Source organism: Nothobranchius furzeri, chromosome 8, assembly GCF_043380555.1.
Source record: "Nothobranchius furzeri strain GRZ-AD chromosome 8, NfurGRZ-RIMD1, whole genome shotgun sequence".
Classification (NCBI taxonomy): Eukaryota; Metazoa; Chordata; class Actinopteri; order Cyprinodontiformes; family Nothobranchiidae; genus Nothobranchius; species Nothobranchius furzeri.
In genome coordinates, this window is record NC_091748.1 from 48,981,217 (window position 1) to 48,996,083 (window position 14,867).

The 14,867-nt window shown below is 42.6% G+C and overlaps 1 protein-coding gene across 3 annotated transcripts in view; it reads right to left on the reverse strand.

Annotated features, from left to right (window-relative positions):
• Nucleotides 1-11,789, reverse strand: part of ncanb (neurocan b) — a 248,084-nt gene extending 236,295 nt beyond the window's left edge. For 2 of the 3 annotated variants that reach the window (XM_054730008.2, XM_070554098.1), the window contains exon 1: nucleotides 11,626-11,754. The gene's annotated coding sequence lies outside the window, so the exon portion shown is untranslated. Of the gene's footprint in view, nucleotides 1-11,625 lie in introns of all 3 variants that reach the window. The other variant, XM_015971620.3, reaches the window with a different exon arrangement.
• Between the last annotated feature and the right edge of the window lie 3,078 nt (nucleotides 11,790-14,867).

Below are 14,867 nucleotides of genomic sequence, written 5' to 3' on the forward strand. Positions count from 1 at the left end.
TCTTATATACATCTGTCATAAAGGAGGTAGTATGGAGATATGTATAGAAAACAAAATCTAAAATAAACAACTATCTCTCTCTCACACACACACCAGCTCACACATGCATGAAACTCTGTCACACACACAGGCAGGGTTTTATTGTTCTTTAAACGTTCCTATAACAGAAAAAAAAACAGATGAGTTTGTCTTTATTATATTGATGTGTTTGTGAAACAGTGCACTCATCGTTCTCATAGACAGACAGATGACAAGGTGGTGATTTTAGAAGAAATTATGTTCAATCACATATAAAATGACTGAAATGAGAAAACTGGATTTTTCCTTAAGAAGCTAAAATACGTAGAAGAGCCACCTCCACGGGACAGGACTAAGCAGTTCATTTGCATCTAAAGGACAAAGGTCACTCTTTCGAGGATGCCAACGTTCACATTTTGGACAGAGAGGACAGATGGTTTGAAAGAGGAGTAAAGGAAGCCATTTATGTCCACTGTGAGCAACCATCTTTGAACAGAGGCGGTGGTTTACGACACCAACTGTCTGCCATCTATAATCCAGTTTTGAGATCCCTTCCCAGATGCCTCAAGGCCCACGCATATCCTGGGCCATCTGACCTCAGGAATTCACATCATAGGGTGGGGCCAGGCTTCACAATGAGCTCACCCGAAACTCTGGCTGAATAGGACCCACACCCACCCTCACACCTTGACTCATGTGTTCATGTAGAAGATCATCAGGGGGTATTTTGTTCCCTCTTCGGGGGGAAACTGAATCTGGGACTCTCCACCATTTGACCTTAGAACTGAAGAAGCCTCTCGGCTGAGGTGAAACGTCTTCAAGCAACTCAAAGAAGTCCAGACGCTTTTCTTTCAAAGCTCCTTAGACAACAATGACCTGGATGACTGAGAACCTTCACAGACATAAAATACGTAAGCTTCCTTCACAGGAATGGATACAATCATAGATTAGATGTTCTTCTGGTCATATTGATGGCAACAAATAAATTAAATGTTTAGCAGAAAAGTGAATTATCTTAACTGTCTCTGAAATGTAGTCCTAAAAAAAAAAAACATTTATTGCGCCTGTCCCATTCTGAATGATTGGATCATAACCCCTCCATCAAACTGCTGTCCTGAATGTCTCTCATCCTGCTGCAAAGCTAGCAAAGCCAGAGTCAGACTGTCTTGTGGACAGATTGGCAGTTCTTTATTAAAAATTTGAAAAAATTCTATAATTTATAAAATCAACAAATAACCCGTTATTGCAAAAAAAAATTCTATTAGATCAAATACTCATAGTAAAATGCTGATAGGAAGACATACGTTTCCATTTGAACCCAGCTGCTGTTGAAAAAGCTCAGAAATTCATCCTATTACAAACAGTGTGAAAAGGGTTGGCAGCACACATGATCGCTGGTAAGAAGGAAGCGTATAGAACTAGTTCTTCAGGATATGAGCTGAAAGCCTGATCAGCAGAGCTTGCCATCTCCGGTGAAGCCACCTTGACCTTTAACGAGACTGCTCTGCCAAGGAAAAGCAAACACCTCATTTATCTGATGACTGATGCAAAGAGCAGAGCTGCAGGAGGAATGAGCTGCTGGCAGAGACATGATGAGCAGCCTGAGCTCCTGCTTCCAGAAGGAAAGCCGTAGCTGCATGGGCACCGATTATTCTGCTGCAGAGTGGCGTTCTGAAGTACGATGCGAAAACAAAGCCTAACCCACAATTATGAACGGCTGAGGAGTTATGAAGACCCGACACAGTCTATACCGAAGCAGGGTTTAGAAACACTCCTAAAACTCCGACATGATCTGGAAAATTAATTTGAGTTGCTAATGTAAACTCATCTCAAAAGACACATCAATGCATTCTCCTGCTTCTTCTTCAGCAGCAGCAGCGTGGTCCCAGGAGATACAGCAGCAAATTAGAGCTGTTTGTAGTTACACAGAAGAAATCACAACTGCTGTGCTGATTGCCGTGGTGTGTGAAGACGGGCCTTTGAAGAAGCTGTCACGCCTGAGATCCTGATTAAGAATAAACACCCCAATCAAGAAGCATGATTGCAGGATTGGACTCGTAAATGTGCCAAAGTTCATTTATGACCTTGATTCAAGAGGTTCTAGGGCAAGCCTCAAGCGGCCAAGTAAAATTCTGCTCTACGAGTGTGTGTGTGTGTGTGTGTGTGTGTGTGTGTGTGTGTGTGTGTGTGTGTGTATGTGTGTGTGTGTGTGTGTGTGTGTGTGTGTGTGTGTGTGCACTCTGCATCTACAGGATGTAAGGCTGGGAAGTGCCAGCAGGTGGTCTAATAAAATGTTTGGCAAATAAATCATAGGGGACCTTTTAAAATCAGTGTTCACTGTAGCTGGGAGTATTTCTTTTTCCCATTTCCTCTGAGAACACCTGAAGCACACACAGCTTGACTGCTAATGGCTCGGGGGTAAATCTTATCACGCGCTGCAGAGCCAAGACGCTTTATAAAGCAGTTCTCGAAGGCAGGCCCTGCAACGCTACCGCCCAGACAAGCACGGAAGACCGTGCATTTGCACACACACACACACGCACACGCACAGTGCTAAAATGTCCACTCCACATGCCTCAGACAGCTTTGACCCTTATGGAGAAGCTTAAGGGGAAGGGATGAGTTAATGGCTGCTGGAACATGCTGTTAAGCTCAGTGGTTTGACACGGACAGGAGAGGACAGGAATGAGTAGGAGGAGGAGATAACCTCAGCTTTGGGGTGTCTTTCTCACATTTGCTCTTTGTCAAGCAATGAAGGTCACGCCAAGACAAGGCCCAATTAGAGCTCGGCCTTAAACGCCGAGGGTGACTGCAACTATCCAAGCTTGCAAAAAGGCTGTTTTTTTTCTCTAGTTTGTGTTTGCAGCAGGTTTTTTTATTTTCACGCAAAGTGGCAACATAAATGCACACGTTCCAGAATAAACACACAAAATGGGGGATTTCTATGTATTAAGGCCAACAGCAGGTTTTCTCAGATTATGGAGCTGTTATGTAGCAGCTGGAGCAAGTCAACTCTTAGAGAAGTCGAATTCATTTATTAGAGACTACACACACACACATACAGCAACCACAGAAAGCCCCCAGAGCAGCTGCTGGATCCCCTGCAGTGACAGACAGTAGTCAGACAGCTCAGTCCAGTGTAGATCCATCACACACAGCAGCCCCTCAATCAGTTCCTGCTCTGAGGTGGTGGACAAGTTGGGGTGTAGCAGCAGCAGTCTTTCACGTCACTAGAGCTCCTGCATCAACAGTTCGGAGAGCAGCTGCCAAATTTATCTGACTTGCAAGGAGCACACTGGAATTCTCCAGCTCTTCTGCACTGAGGGGTGTTATCAGGACAGACAGTCTATTTCATTTCAGCAGCTGAAGGGAGAGAGAGAAAAAAATCCCCCCAAAAATGAACAGGGACAGCGCAGAAATGAGCTGGCTTCAGGCTGAAAACAGATGTTTGTGTCGCAGACATAAAGAAATGCACCCACAAACAGCTGATTTTTGGATTTTTGCCTGACTAACAACTACGCCTGCACGATGGCGAGTCACTTCACTTTCATCTCAGTTAATCCTGCATCATGCCAGACAGGTAATTACAAAACAGAAGTGATACGTGTCCAAGCAGCTCGTTTTGACTTGCTGTGGCAGAACTGAAAAGCTACTCTATTTAATAAGAGACTTTGAGAGACCAACCACTGGTTCTCCATTTTTCCCAAAACAATTCTGATTTCCAGCATACTGCAAAAAAATAAATAAATAAACAAATTTTTCTTGCAACAAAAGCTGTTGGTTCCATGTGAGCAACAGTATAAAGCTTTTTCGTACTCACATTCAACTTCACTACATCCCTATCACTGTTTGACTTTAATACATTAGAGCTTTGAAGGAAGAATGCTTCACAGCTCATAAGAGGTGGAACATTGGTCCGTCTCACACCAACAGCTGGATCACCGCAAATGAATGTGAGGCAATGTTTGGGCTGCAATGAGCCTTGCACACACTGTTAATATGAATGTGATGCTGTTCTTCACTGAGCTCCCTGAGACTCAGAAGAGATGATACGAAACACCTGCAGGAATCCCGAGGTGTCTGCTGTGTGGAGACAACCTTTAGGAAGTAATTGTGAACAAATTAGTCAGATTAGAAGTCAGTGTTTACCAGTGAATGTCAAGTATATCACAGCCAGCACGACGGGCAGCTCTGAAACTGACGTTTCACCTTTTATCTAATCTGTTCATCTCAACACGCACACACATGCACACACACACACACACACACACACACACACACACACAAAGCTCTAAAGCTTCACCTGTCTGCAGCTAATCTGACCTGAACTACAAATGAAGTTTACCTTTGATGTTGGCAGCTTGCTCAGTGATTGCTCCAGTCTCTGATTTTTTTTTGTCCATCTGTGAAACTTTTCAGTCTACTGAACATGCCTTTAGTCAAACGCTGCACAAGCCAATCTTTGGACCTAGTTGGAGTGAAATGTTTATCATCAAAATTTGGCACGTTTTTTGTCATTTGGAAAATCTGTGAAAATCTCATTTGGTTCATTTCATGAATATTTTATACTTTCAGTCTTTTTAAAACATTCAAATTGACACAAATCCTATTCACATATTCTAACTCTCACACACACACACACACACACACACACACACACACACACACACACACACACACACACACACACACTTACATGCATGCATGCACGCACGTACACACACACCTGAGGCCTAGTCCACACGTAGCCGTTTTTTTTTAAACGAATATCCGCCCCTCCAAAAACTTGCATCCACACCACCTCGTTTAAAAAAAAACTCTGTCCACACGTACCCGGATAAATACGTTGTTAAGGACATGCCAGACCTGTAGGCGGCAGTACTTCCCCCGTTCTTAACCTCGTCCTTCGTCTGTGGTCTTCCGCAAGGAGCAGTAATTCCGCTTGCAAAAACAAACAAGCAAAAAGCGCTTGGACAATTGATAAAGCGAGCGCAGCTCTGAGGGCATCCATGCTGTCGGCTAGTGTAAACACAGGTCGCACACGTGATGTCAGCAGTTTTTGTCGCGGAAAGTGACGTTGCGGACCTTAAAACTCCGGTTTTGTCCGTCCACACGCAGACACCCAAAACGGAGAAAACGCAGATTTTCACTTTGGCCGGAGTTTTTAAAAAGATCCGTTTTCGTGTGAAAAAACTCCGTTTTCGTGTGGATGACAGGCCAAAACGTAGAAAAATATCTACGTTTTGGCAGATCCCCGGCTACGTGTGGACAGGGCCTGAGTTGGGGATCTGACTGAGCATCACATGTAGCAACAGAAAGTGTGTAAAGCACGGCGGCAGTCTGACACTTTTTCCAAAAGATGAATAAAAAAAAACCAAGTTTAACCAAATTCTGAGGACAAACTTGAAGCATGTCATGTATTTCCTGAAGTAACAACTGCTAAAATTACACAACAAAAGGCCCACTTGGTTATTTAAGAAATAATGGGATGTGGTTTTAAAATAGATTTCTAAATAAAAGGGCATTTGTGCCAAGCAAAACCTGCGGAGGGTCAGGCAACCAAAACACCTTAGTGAGGGCTACTGTAGCATTTCACAACCAATCAGAATGGGCATCTAAATATATAATTTCCGCCACTGGACATCCGTCAAAGTAAAAGTCTACATAAATGTCCATAATGCCGGGATCACACTGTGAGATTTTTGGCCGCACAGGATTGTTCATGTCACACTGTGAGGACTCCTGAAAGGTGTCACACTGTACGGCGCATGATTACATTGACTGCACGATGTCTCGCTCCAGCAGGACCCATTACGTGGTAAGCACACCTCACCAAAGTATACGTCACTAAGCAGACCGCTAACCAAAAAAAAAGCTGAAAAGATTTGTAAGAAGTGCTGCCGCTACTTCTTTCTAGAGTCAGCTCATGACCCAGTTCATCTTCCTCAAAGAGGAAGGATTGTTTTCAAAACCCTCGCTTTGGCGTCAGTCTCCGGCTGCAGGTCTCATTTTCCCTTCTTCCAGCTATACAGCTGAGCCGTCTTCTGGTCATTCGTCCTACTCGTCCTCCGTTATACATAAACACCCACTAAACTACGGAGAAGTAACTATCTGTCACAGGTCGCTCCAATATCTAAACTTTTGCCATGAATTCTGTCTCACTGTTTACTCCGCAGCTCCGTGACTTCTCATCACACCCTCTGTCCCTCTGCAGCAGAACGCTGCTGAATGGAAACCATCCTCATCAGCTAAATATGTCAGATTTCCTTCAACAGCAAAGGATATTTAAACAATATTAATCAATTCAAAATTTGTACAATATTTTAATGCAATTTTTACAATATTTTCTTAAATAATCCTAATTATCCCTTTCTTCTTTTGAAATATCGATTGAGACCGGGTGTGAAGGAACAATTCAGGAGCCAAAAAGAACAAGGAGGTATTTATTTTTTTAAATGTTCTTGTTCACAAACCAAAACGTCCCTTTTAGCTGCTGGAGGGATGATATTGCAACAACTGAACACGCTCAAAACATATTGAGTAGACAAGCACAGCTGATTGCCAGTTTTATTAGGACCACCTTCTGCCCTCATAATTGCGTTATTTGTTATCCCACAAACTCTAAGATTTTTTTGGAGTATTTAACAGAGGTTCTGGTCCACACTGACAATAGCATCACACACCCGTTACAAGTTGGTCATCTTCATACCCAATATCTGGATCTCCTGCTCCACTATTTTCCAAACATTCCAAAATGCCGGAAGTAGCCGTCAGAAGACGAGTCCACCGTGGTCATGAAAGGATGGACATGATCAGCAACAACATTCAGGTAGGCTTTGGTGTTTGAACCATAATGTGTTTGTTTGTTTGTTTGTTTGTAAGGGGCTGAAAGTGTGCTAAGATAATTTCCCTCACAACTTCACACCACCAGCAGCATGCAGAACTGATACGAGCAGCAAAGACTTGGTTCAGTTATGATGGTTGAGTGTTTCTCTTCTGGTAACACTGACTTTATGTGTGTGTGTGTGTGTGTGTGTGTGTGTGTGTGTGTGTGTGTGTGTGTGTGTTCATGTTTATGTTTATTCATTTAGCAGACGCTTTTATCCAAAGCGACTTACAACTTATAACCTATAGGGCATGTTGTGATCTGTGGGGGAAACCGGAGTAGCCAGAAACCCACGCATGCATGGGGAGAACACGCAACTCCACGCAGAAAGGCCGCACCCGAGTTTCGAACCTGCAACCCTCGTGTTGCGAGGCAACAGTGCTAACCACTGCGCCACCATGCAGTGTGTGTGTGTGTGTGTGTGTGCGTGCGTGCGTGTGCGCGCGCGTGTGCGTGTATGTGTGTGTGCGTGTGTGTGTGCGTGTGTGTGTTTGTGTATGTGTGTGCGCGCGTGGATGTGTGTGTGTGTATGTGTGTGCGTGCGTGTGTGTGTGTGTGTGTGTGTGTGCGTGCGTGCATGTGTGTGTGTGTGTGTGTGTATGTGTGTGTGTGTGTGTGCGTGTGTGTGTGTGTGTGTGTGTGTGTGTGTGTGTGTGTGTGTGTGTGTGTTCACTGGAATGTGTAAAGCCACTGAATCTGAAAATTAAAAATCAAATAACATGAAAGCCTAAAAGACAATTTTCTGCACCCAAACAAGGATAACATAACTTTAAAGACATAAGGAACTGGGAAGCACCGCTCTGGGCCTGCTGGGAAGCAGATGTAAGGATTACACAAATGTGTTTTCCTCCTCTGAATAAAAACTGAAGTCACTTAATTTTCCATAATGAAAAGACAACCAAAACCAAACCTTTTTAAGTTGCAGAACTTTTAGAAGTTGTGCTCCACAACCTTCCGCACACATTGTTTGTCTAAACGATGTGCAGTAGGGAAAGTCAGGGAGTGTTTGATTTTGGCTTATTAATCATTTCTGATGATGATCAGAAAATTCAAAGAAGCTAAAGTCAGATAATAGATGCATAGTAACACATAAATCTCTCTTATCTCCCCGAGAAAAGCTTTCAAGCTGAGAAAAAGCACCAAACGAAGCCAAACACACAAATCAGTTTGACCTGTGCCAACGTTTTTGAAAGAAACATATTAAACAACTTTCATATTCTCTCCTGCCTTTCCCAGTTTCTGGATCCAGCCACCCCCCAGTGACGTCTCGGATTAGTGAGGGGAACTTTAAAACAGCATCACACAGCTGCCTCGGCTTTACAAACAGACCTGCTGAGTAAAAGAAGAAGGAAGACAAACAAAAATCACAGCCTCGCTTCCGATCTTCCTTTTTGGATGAAAAGAACATCATCCGAACTGTTTGTGCCGTAAAAGGTACAAATTGTTAATCTGCTCACGTGCATGAAAACGCACGCATCTCTTCTGGGAATTGATGCACACGAGTCTGGAAAACACTGGCCATCTGTGGGCCTCTGAAGCGCTCTCTGTTTACCAGCTCATCAGAGTCTGACAGCTACAGCCTGTACGACAATGATGCTAATATCACATTGCTGATACGCTTAAGTGACGCATCTTTCACTCACTCGCAGCATGTTAGTGCTCGTGGGTAGAAAGCCGGAGTGAGGTTTAGCTACCTAATAAAAGCAGGCAGTGCTTCAGACACTGTCCAGCTGAGGAAGGACGCAGAAAAGCCCACAGGGAGCGTTTTGTTTCCTACGTATTATCTCAGACAGAACAACGCAGAGATAATGGTCAAATAAACAGCCACAGAGTTTTTGCTTATCCTCAGGCGTGTTGTTGAAGGTGACTGATAGAGACACAATCCAATTCAGATCCACTGGCAGGTCACCTGACATCAACAAAAGAGGCTTTTCACTCGAGACAAAGAGACGGCAGCGAGGGGAAAGGTAGCTGAAGAAAAATCCACCTCCTCCAGACACCGACACCTCCTCCAATGTGTTCCTGTCATTAATTCAGCAGACAAAAACTGTTACCAGATGTCATTACTTATTTATGGTATTTAATAGAGAAAACGCTAGCTTTGAATAATACATTTGGTGGGAGAGGGGTGCATGGGCTTGGGGGCGGGAGTTGGGTGACTGATGAATATTAATGAGCTGCGTCTAGGGGATTTTTTTTCTGCCTCCTGGGCTTTGTCTGCTCAGCCGCTGACCATGATGGCCCAGCTGCACTGCTCATTTGTTAGGCTCTTCCTGCTCTTCAACAGGGTTTTTTTATATATATTTTACCCAAAAAGGCTCCACTTAGGTTCCTCTCCATCTGCTCTTTAGTGGTGTTGGGTCAGAGGAGTGAACAGACGTGTAGCTGTCAGTCAGGAGGACTGACGTGCCCTGGTGAGCAAAAACAGACTTCATTAAGAAAAAAAAAAACATGTGACCAAGAGCAAGGAAGTGGATCGAAACCTGAAAGGTGATTTATGGTCATGTGCATGGGGCTGGAGCAGACACCTAACTGCGATTTTTTTGACAAGCAGGATCGGACACGTGTGGAGGCTGCTGTGTGGGTTTGGGCTGTTTAATTGGATCTGGGTTTTCTAAGTCTGTAAATGAGTCCCTTTTTGCATGAATCCTCTAGAATCCCGTCTACATCTTAGGGCAAAAATAAACCCTCCATTTTTCTGTATAGAAAAACAAACACAAAGTGCAAGACGTGTATGCAAACAAACAAAAGAATCACAGCTGAAGTGGAAATGTAGGATTTCTGGTTGACTGGTTTTCATCAGTCACACGCTCTTTCCCGATACCGATCTCTGTTTTGGCTCTCTTGTCAGGGTGGCTGTGTTTGCTTAAAACATGGCAGAAGGTTTATTGGTTATATATTACATTACATTATCAAAATCTCTGTAAAAATTTGCACTTCACCAATTAGCTTGGATGCGACTCGAGAGTGCGATTGAATTCTCGCCAATTCACATCTTCTGCTACAAGTGTCTGTGCTAAGCTGAGCACAGCCAGCCGAAAGAGGCTCATTATTGAAATATGTGACAACGCAACCTCATGCAAGGAGCAGATAATGCTGTCAAACTGCCCCAGGATATTACCCCGCTTTACTCTTTCTTCCCTTTCTTCACGGCTTTTCTTTTCATTCTCCTGAGATGTAATGACAGCATTTCAGTGCTCCCTTTTCTGGCCTTCACCGCACTTGGAGCGGAGCCACTAAGAAGCAGTGAGCTTGTCTCTGAAGAAGCATTGTTCATCTAGCGAAAACGTGAACACGGGTGCAGCGAACTGGCAAAGAAGCACAGAATAAAACACCTCGTCTAAGAACAATGATGGCAGAGTGATCCAGCAGAAGAGTGATGAGTAAGAACCAGTGAGACAAACACAAGGATTTCCTGAAATATGCATGAAAACACAAGAAGTGGGACGTCTCAAAAGGAAGCACAAAGAGGAGAACATTATATATAAGGAGAGAGCTCAATTAGAATGAATCTGGCATGTTTGAGCGTAACTCAATGAATAATTTACAATCTACAGCAGGAAGAGGCCAAACGTACCTGTGGGATGAGTTTAGGAGGGATGAACATTGATAAATCATCAAGAAAGAGTTCTGGATCAATCCAAGAACAGCCTAACTTTATACAGACTGCCTGGCTGACTGCGTACTCGCATGTGTAAATACACAGGGCTCAGTGAGCAGCAGACAGACAGAGTACATGACAGAAGTATGGAAAGAAAGGAGGGAGGACTAGAAACTGTTTCACAAACTGCTTGGCTGGATCCATGCCTAATTTCCCATGGGGTCCGAGCAACTCTCTCTCTGCCCTTCTGTATCTGAAACGCTACCGTACACTCGCTAAAATTAAACAAAAACCAGACAACAGCTTATTTTCCCATTCTGAACACTATCCTTCATTGTCACAGCCAACCAAAACCATGTTGGGGTTACATCGCTGTGGCAGAGGCTCTCCTTCACTTTTAGCAGCGTTTTTTTTTCTTTTGTGTCCTCATAAAAAGCAAAGTTCACTCTAATAGAAATCATTCAGGGACCCATTTGGTGGAGTGTCAGTGCCATCTGAGATAATGTCCCAATTGCCCTCTCTGTGCTTTGCTGACAGCTCCCACAGCCCTTTCTGTGCTTCCTATCGACATTCACCCAGTCCAAAAGCTGCTTCCTCCCTGCACCTGAACCTCTAAGCACTTTCACCACTGAAGGTGTTCTGATGCTTAAACATATCCAAATATTCATTTTCAATAGTTTTCTAGTTATGGAACATTAATTGGTTTGTAAAGGTATGACTAACAAAAGAGCGATTGAGCGATTGTTATCTAATGATCTGTAATCTAAATTATAACATGAAAAAACTGCAAATGAACATTAGTTTGGTACACTTGCTTTGCCTACTAACAGCAAATGTCTTTCCAAAAAGGAAAGAAATACAGAAAATGTGCAACAAAGCAAGACTAGAATCCTTTATTTTGTACTCACACGGCGATTCTTTACTTTTTTGGCAGCAAGATGCACTTGTAGTCCTGATCCTAGCCATAAATCTTTGTCCTTGACTCGCTGCTTTTCAAATTCATCACGACTGTGCTAAAGTAAATCTGTGAAACACTCCTCTCGTCTGCTCTTTGGGATTAAGTCAACACTTCACTTGCGGTTGTAGAAGATTTAAAAAAGATGAAATGTTTGCCCTTCACCTTTTGGATGTGCAGGTCCAGTCCACAGGAATGTAGAAGGATTCTGCAGCTTCACAGGAGCGCCGCTTTGATGGAGTGCAGGTGGAAGCTCTACCATCCGACGGCGCGTAAAAACCCCGCGAGCGCCGGTGGAAAACGAGACTGTTCTCGGTATGAGAGCCGAGGAGCTAGACACCGGGAGGTACCGCCTCGGGGTGCCTAGATGCGCCTGGACCTGGATCCGAGTCCGCGCGTCTTCCGAAAGAGGAGAGCGGAGAAGAGGGGTCAGCCGCGGTGAGAGGATGAGCGTCAGCTAGAGTGGTGCTCACCTCTCCAGCAGCTGAGCGCTACTGAAACAAAAGAGAGCTCCGAGGGTTCTCTATTCAAACAGCAGGGGGGGGGGGGGGGGGGGGGGGGGGGCTTTTGTTGGTGTGTGTGTGTGTGTGTGTGTGTGTGTGTGTGTGTGTGTGTGTGTGTGTGTGTGTGTGTGTGTGTGTGTGTGTGTGTGTGTGTGTGTGAAGAATTGACTGGAGCCCGAAGGGTGTGTATGGAGAGGGAAAGAGACAGGGAAGTTGTTGGGTTAAGGATAAATTTGGAACAGGGGCGGTTCTAGACCAAATTTTCCAGGGGGGCCACAGTGGGGCCAGTATTTTTTCATGGGGGCGCAAGAAAAAAAGGGAATAATTAGGGCAATACCAAAATAGTTTTTTGTCTCCGCCATATGACTAATTTTGTGCTTGTGCACAATTTTGCCAAAGGAAATTCCTAGTACTGTGAAACTACTGTGAAACTACTCACTTTTCTGTTCTCTTCTTTTTCATAACTATCTTTACTATATTTTGGGGATCAAATTTTTCAAAAAATTTCCTTTACTTTTTTCATCTATGATCTTATACAGCTGTATTTTACTAAAATAAGATTCAAATAAATTCATAAGTAAAGACAATGAACATGTAAACTATTACAGTGAATGCAGTAATGGTTTAAAATCAAAATGGTGGTCAAAAGGGAGTCTCCAGATTGCAGTTTTACCATAAAGTAAAAACAAATTAGAAGTTGAAAGGGCTCGTGCAACAAACCAAAATAAATGTGGCACAACTATTAACTATTTATTGTTTGAATGCTGTTAAGCATTCAAACTATTGTTTTCCTGTTTTTCTTTCTTCCTCTTCTTCTTCACCTTCTTCTTCTTCTTCTTCTTCTTCTGCTTCCATACACTTTTTGAACCTCTTTTTCAAATTTTTAGCTATTTTAACAATTTTAAATCAAAACGTTCAGCTCGGTAAGCTCTTTCCAGCAATTACTTTTGGCATTGATATCTTTAAAAATTTTCGAGTTATTAAGCTTTTTCTAAAAAAAATTTCATTGAAATGAATGGGATTCGTCAGTTTTCAGCAAATTCCTATCACTTTTTTGACCTAAAACTGTATTGGGTTCCTGTTAACTTAGAGACTTCATTCAAAGTTGAACAAACTCACAAGACTTTCCTGTTTAACATATTAAAGAGGCTTTTTGATATCTTTTACGGTTTTTCTAAAATTGCAGTTAGAAGTTGAGATACAACTTGAAATTTTCAGAAAAATTCACAAAAGTTATAATGGGGAAAGATAGGAGCAGTGACCCTCCCTTGCTCCATTTCTGGCGTTGTACCGAGAGAACCGTAGGTCCGATTGAAATGAGACACACACTGGCTTACAGCTAACAAATATACCTTCGTTACCTGTCCAATCAGGATCCAGCATCCACACATATGACACATCAAATCGACCAGTTTGGTTCCAGGAATCTTGTATTCAATTTTAAATGCATTATCTGTTACCATGGCAACACAAGGAACTACATGTCACTTTAACCAAGTCTCATAGGAATGATTATTAAAAAGCTGAATATTGAGCCAATAACAGACTCCTGTTTTTGATCTTTTTGAACTATCTGTACTTAAAACTAGAAACAAGTTCAATTTGATTGACCGTCAGAAGGTGGGAAAGTGCCCCGCTCCCACCCAGCCCCCTGATTAGTTGAGAGAGGTCAATCATCTTCTGGCTAAATGGAATTACAAACCCACACATGTGAGACATCAAATCGATCGGCTAGGCCTAAGGAATCCATCCATCCATCCAATCAACCAACCATCCATCCATCCAACCAACCAACCAGCCAGCTCTATACACTTAAAACTAGCAGCATAGCTGACATTTTAACACTAGTCAGAAGGCAGGAACCACCCCCTCCTCCTTCGCTGCTCTCTCATTGGCTGAGAGTTTTCAATCGTCTTCTGCCTAAAAGCAAATGTGCACCCACACATATGGTACATCAATTCAACCTGCTTGGTCCCAGGAGTCTTGTATTAACTTGATATTGTGTTCTGCGTTACCATGGCAACATGCTTAGCAGCAACATTTAACAACATTTTAGACACAACTGTATCAACATACTTTAATATAGAAATGTTATTCAAAGTTTAAATGAGTCATGTGTTATTGTACATAGCTTTATTAATGCAAACTCCTGTCATCTGTTACCATGGCAACACAAGGAACTACAAATCACTTTAACCAAGTCTCATAGGAATGAATATAAAAAGCTGAATATTGAACCATGAACAGACTCCTGTTTTTGATCTTTTTGAACTGTTTGTACTTAAAACTAGAAATAAGTTCAATTTGAATGACAGTCAGAAGGTGGGAAAGTGCCCCGCTCCCTCCCAGCTCCCTGATTGGTTGAGAGATGTCATTCATCTTGTGGCTAAATAAATTTTTTATCCATTCTTCACCTTCTTCACCTATATTCTGAGCTTTATTACACTTGTTGGTGATTTTTGCTTCTAAATCTTTAAATACATTCAGCTCATTCTGACAGTTTATCTTAGTTTCAGCTTCACTTCAGCTATTCAGCAGCTTCAGCAATCCGTTTCTGAATTCGGCTTATGCTACTCATTGCACAGTTAAACTAAATATAAAAATTTAACTGTTAAACTAGTCCTACTCAAACAACAAGTGTTTAGACGTTTTTGGTGTCCAGATTTTTAAATAATGTTCAGATTTAAGTTTTCTGCTGTTTAGGAATTTTTTCTCCGTTCTTCACTTTTTTGCTTTATTTACATTTTGGCACTTTTTGCTTCTAAATCTTTCAAAACATTCAGCTCATTTTAACAGTTTTGCTTAGTTTCAGCTTCAGCAATTAGTTTCTGAATTCAGCAAATGATGCTAATTTCACAGTTCAGCTAAATGTAAAAATTAAACTGTTAAACTAGTCCTACTGAA